We start from the raw sequence: 6,000 nt of genomic DNA, 5'->3' as shown, positions 1-6,000 counted from the left end.
GCAGCGTCATGATGCTGAAAAGGGTCCAAGATGGCGGGTTTAACGGAACAATGGGCGACCAAAACCAGTGTCATTTGAAAATCATTTACAATATAAAATTGTTTCGCTTCCCAGACCGAAGTTCCTGTGGCAAGATTGGAGATTGAGTGAAAAAATTCTCTCAATTCTTATATCGCATAAAAGGAATATAATTCCTCCTAATGAACGATATGTTACTACGCAAACAATACGTAAACAATAATATCGGTATTTCAGAAGTTTACAGTTTTAAATAAGCAGAGCTTTCTTTCAAAAGTAAACATTACAAACAGGACTTTTTAAAAATAAAAAATAACATTTATTTATTTATTTAAAATAATATATACAATTTTTTTTTTTTTTTACAATATACTTCGGACTACTGTTCTCCTCTTAGATGTTAACAGTAATTCGACAAGTCCAAAAAATAATGAAATGTTCAAAACAAACCTGTTTTTTGTATCTTCATATTTAAAAAAAAAAAATTTTTAATAAATTGTATATAAAAATGAATTTTACAAAATAAATATCTTCATATATATATATTTTTTTAAATAAATTGTATAATAAAAAAATAATTTTACAAAATAAATCGAAATAAACCTTAAGTATTTACAAATAAATTGTATCAAAAAAATGAATTTTACAAAATAAATCTTCATATTTTAATTTTTTTAATAAATTTTATTTAAAAAATAAATTTTACCAAATGAATTGTAACAAACCTTAAGTATTGACAAAAGTGATAGAAAACAATTCGGCACACTTAACTAATAAACGGACATTTTTACACGAGGAACAAAATAATGATTACACCGATTTTCGATGTATTAAATCCATTGTTCTTTAGCAGTTGATTTTCTTTTTAAATAATTTCACGTTTAAATCGTGTTTTTCATCTTTTAATTTTGATTCTTTTATATTTTCATATATTTTATTTCTTAATGAATTGAACACACAAAACAAAAGTTGTATCAATTTACTAAAGAAATCCTAACAAACAAAATAAATTTTCTGTTTTGAACAAAAAAAAAAAAAAAAAAAAAAAAAAACGAATTCATCCCGATTTTTTATTTTTTTATTTTTATTGAATTCCTGGAATGAAAGGTAAGTTTTTTTTCTTTTACTTTTTAACAATTTAAAAATTCAATAACTTTAAAAATAATTTTAAACATTAAAAACATTTGCTTTTATTGCAATCCAATAAAAACTATTACGAAAACTCATTGAACAAATGTTATTGTACTTTTAGTTAAAAAAAAAAGTCTATCTCTATGCCATCTAAGAAAAATGCAATTTTACCCAACTTCTCGAAAAAGCTATTTAGTAAAAAAAAAAAAAGAAAAAACAGTCTATATCACTATAGACTACAAATGTTGGTTTAATCTAAACTTTGCGTTGTTGCGAGTGTTAAATAACTTTCCACTCGGTGAATTTTCGTAATTTTAAAAAATATTACTATTTTCGAAATTTTAGTTAAGTAGGTAATAATGTTTTTGCTTAAAACGACATAATTAAAAAAAAACGAAAGGTACTTGTACAGTTTAATGAAGACATAAAAAATGGAAATATCGAAAAAAGTTTATTATTCCACGTATCCGTTATGAAACAAAGTTCTCCAAACAAAAATTCACTTAATTTCATCAAGTATTTTTTTAGCGAAAAAACAATTTGTTGTGATACCGAGCAAAAGGTTCGATTTTTAGGAAGAAAAGCTAGAATTAAAGATGGGGAGGGAGTATCGGCGATTTACATGGAGTTATCTCCCCATGGCGTTTAATAAATTTCATAATAGTTGATTCATCGCGCTCCCATAAGAACATATTTTTCAGCTAAAAAAAAAAAAAATATACCCAATCAAATTAAATGAATTTTTTTCGGCGATCTTCAGTCAAACGGATATGTACAATATAACCTTTTTCTCAATATTTCTCTTTTTGAATTTTTATCAATATATATATATATATTTTTGAATGTCTTCATTAAACTGTACAAGTGCAAAAAAAAAAATCGATCTATCGACCCAAAATTTCATAAAATTATATTATTTAATTTTTATCAATATATATATATATATATATATATATATATATATATATATATATATATATATATATATATTTCTTGTACAAATTTATATAAAATAAACCCATTCATTGGTCAGCACCAACTAGAAAAAAAACTTAACATAAAAAAAAACGAATAGTTGTAAAACTTTACAATCTAACCCAGGATAGTTTACTCTTTAAAAAATTGACTTATTTTGGCGACGACATTTCAACAGCTTTAAAATATTCGCAAAACGAATACAATAGTAATAAATATTTAAGTTTTTAAGGTGGGTAATCACTTTCCTATATGAATTTAACGTAAAATGAGCACCCACTTCATGCCCAGTTAGCAGTCAATAATATCTGTATTTTTTGTTGGAGGGGAAGAGATTGGAGCTCATATCAGTTTTTGCTTTCCTACGTTTTTTTTGTTTTTTTTATTTCGATGGGGATTAGATCCTATGTATTGTTAACTATTCTGTACTTCGACTTAACAATTTAATCAACCAAAGATACCGTAAAAAAATTGTCATTGTGACATTTATTTGGTGGTTTCTACCAGTATTTTGTTTAATTATTGATTTTTAAATGATTATCGGGACTTTCTAAATGGCTGTTTTATATCAGCCAATTTTTCTAATTTTAACATAAGACCTGGTATGGATTTTAAAAAGTTTATTTAACGCTTCAAAATAAGTTAAAGCACAAAGCAAGCTTATCCAAGTAGGTAGAAGAGTTACTTATGTTGCCTTTGGTAACAATCATTTGTTATGTATTTGATTTTTAACCACTTTTTCGGTTTTCTTTGTCTAAAATGCCCATTTAGTTTATTACATTGTTAGGTGAAAGTACAAATTAGCAAGGACCCACTTTCTCGTATTAAGAATAAAATTAGTTAACGAAGACCCCATTTCTCATGTTAAGAATAGTTTTCAAAATAATATCATTATTATTAATAAGTGGAGGGGTCCTTTAAAAAAAAATTGAAATGTCAAAAAAATGTTTCCCCCCCAGATTAAAAAATTAAAAAAAATTTAAATTAAACTTCATTTTCATAGAATGTAAAAAATAAATAAGATGCCACTTTTTTAAATATCAAATATGAATTTGAATTTTAACATTTCAAAAAACAAACATGTTGTTGGCTTTTTGATATTTTTAAATATCAAATATGAATTTGAATTTTAACATTTCAAAAAACAAACATGTTGTTGGCTTTTTGATATTTTTAAATATCAAATATGAATTTGAATTTTAACATTTCAAAAAACAAACATGTTGTTGGCTTTTTGATATTTTTAAATATCAAATATGAATTTGAATTTTAACATTTCAAAAAACAAACATATTGTTGGCTTTTTGATATTTTTAAATATCAAATATGAATTTGAATTTTAACATTTCAAAAACCAAACATGTTGTTGGCTTTTTGATATTTTTAAATATCAAATATGAATTTGAATTTTAACATTTCAAAAAACAAACATATTGTTGGCTTTTTGATATTTTAAAATATCAAATATGAATTTGAATTTTAACATTTCAAAAAACAAACATGTTGTTGGCTTTTTGATATTTTTAAATATCAAATATGAATTTGAATTTTAACATTTCAAAAAACAAACATATTGTTGGCTTTTTGATATTTTTAAATATCAAATATGAATTTGAATTTTAACATTTCAAAAACCAAACATGTTGTTGGCTTTTTGATATTTTTAAATATCAAATATGAATTTGAATTTTAACATTTCAAAAAACAAACATATTGTTGGCTTTTTGATATTTTTAAATATCAAATATGAATTTGAATTTTAACATTTCAAAAAACAAACATGTTGTTGGCTTTTTGATATTTTTAAATATCAAATATGAATTTGAATTTTAACATTTCAAAAAACAAACATGTTGTTGGCTTTTTGATATTTTTAAATATCAAATATGAATTTGAATTTTAACATTTCAAAAAACAAACATGTTGTTGGCTTTTTGATATTTTTAAATATCAAATATGAATTTGAATTTAAACATTTCAAAAAGGAAACATGTTGTTGGCTTTTTGATATTTTTAAATATCAAATATGAATTTGAATTTTAACATTTCAAAAACCAAACATGTTGGCTTTTTGATATTTTTAAATATCAAATATGAATTTGAATTTTAACATTTCAAAAACAAACATATTGTTGGCTTTTTGATATTTTTAAATATCAAATATGAATTTGAATTTTAACATTTCAAAAAAGCAAACATGTTGTTGGCTTTTTGATATTTTTAAATATCAAATATGAATTTGAATTTTAACATTTCAAAAAGCAAACATATTGTTGGCTTTTTGATATTTTTAAATATCAAATATGAATTTGAATTTTAACATTTCAAAAAACAAACATATTGTTGGCTTTTTGATATTTTTAAATATCAAATATGAATTTGAATTTTAACATTTCAAAAAGCAAACATATTGTTGGCTTTTTGATATTTTTAAATATCAAATATGAATTTGAATTTTAACATTTCAAAAAACAAACATGTTGTTGGCTTTTTGATATTTTTAAATATCAAATATGAATTTGAATTTTAACATTTCAAAAAACAAACATGTTGTTGCCTTTTTGATATTTTTAAATATCAAATATGAATTTGAATTTTAACATTTCAAAAAAGCAAACATGTTGTTGGCTTTTTGATATTTTTAAATATCAAATATGAATTTGAATTTTAACATTTCAAAAAGTAAACATATTGTTGGCTTTTTGATATTTTTAAATATCAAATATGAATTTGAATTTACCATTTCAAAAAACAAACATATTGTTGGCTTTTTGATATTTTTTAATATCAAATATGAATTTGAATTTTAACATTTTAAAAAGCAAACATATTGTTGGCTTTTTGATATTTTTAAATATCAGATATGAATTTGAATTTTAACATTTCAAAAAACAAACATGTTGTTGGCTTTTTGATATTTTTAAATATCAAATATGAATTTGAATTTTAACATTTCAAAAAAAAAACATATTGTTGGCTTTTTGATATTTTTAAATATCAAATATGAATTTGAATTTTAACATTTCAAAAAAGCAAACATGTTGTTGGCTTTTTGATATTTTTAAATATCAAATATGAATTTGAATTTTAACATTTAAAAAAAGCAAACATGTTGTTGGCTTTTTGATATTTTTAAATATCAAATATGAATTTGAATTTTAACATTTCAAAAAACAAACATATTGTTGGCTTTTTGATATTTTTAAATATGAAATATGAATTTGAATTTTAACATTTCAAAAAAGCAAACATGTTGTTGGCTTTTTGATATTTTTTAATATCAAATATGAATTTGAATTTTAACATTTCAAAAAGTAAACATATTGTTGGCTTTTTAATATTTTTAAATATCAAATATGAATATGAATTTTAACATTTAGAAAAACAAACATATTGTTGGCTTTTTGATATTTTTAAATATCAAATATGAATTTGAATTTTAACATTTCAAAAAAGAAACATGTTGTTGGCTTTTTGATATTTTTAAATATCAAATATGAATTTGAATTTTAACATTTCAAAAAACAAACATGTTGTTGGCTTTTTGATATTTTTAAATATCAAATATGAATTTTAATTTGAACATTTCAAAAAACAAACATGTTGTTGGCTTTTTGATATTTTTAAATATCAAATATGAATTTGAATTTTAACATTTCAAAAACAAACATATTGTTGGCTTTTTGATATTTTTAAATATCAAATATGAATTTGAATTTTAACATTTCAAAAAAGCAAACATGTTGTTGGCTTTTTGATATTTTTAAATATCAAATATGAATTTGAATTTTAACATTTCAAAAAGCAAACATATTGTTGGCTTTTTGATATTTTTAAATATCAAATATGAATTTGAATTTTAACATTTCAAAAAAC

The 6,000-nt window shown here is 21.8% G+C and overlaps 1 long non-coding RNA gene across 1 annotated transcript in view; it reads left to right on the top strand.

Moving 5' to 3' along the window:
* Positions 1–758: 758 nt before the first annotated feature.
* The window catches only part of LOC145270358 (uncharacterized), a 39,839-nt gene continuing 34,597 nt past the window's right edge, over positions 759–6,000 (top strand). Inside the window, exon 1 of the long non-coding RNA XR_013865324.1 lies at positions 759–1,125. This is a non-coding gene — a long non-coding RNA (uncharacterized LOC145270358). The remainder of the gene's footprint in view (positions 1,126–6,000) is intronic.

Source organism: Euprymna scolopes, chromosome 46 (genome assembly GCF_053919585.1).
Source record: "Euprymna scolopes isolate OS-2025 chromosome 46, ASM5391958v1, whole genome shotgun sequence".
NCBI classification, from domain to species: domain Eukaryota; kingdom Metazoa; phylum Mollusca; class Cephalopoda; order Sepiida; family Sepiolidae; genus Euprymna; species Euprymna scolopes.
The sequence above is the reverse complement of the archived record's forward strand: the minus strand, read 5'-3'. Positions and strand labels throughout refer to the sequence as shown.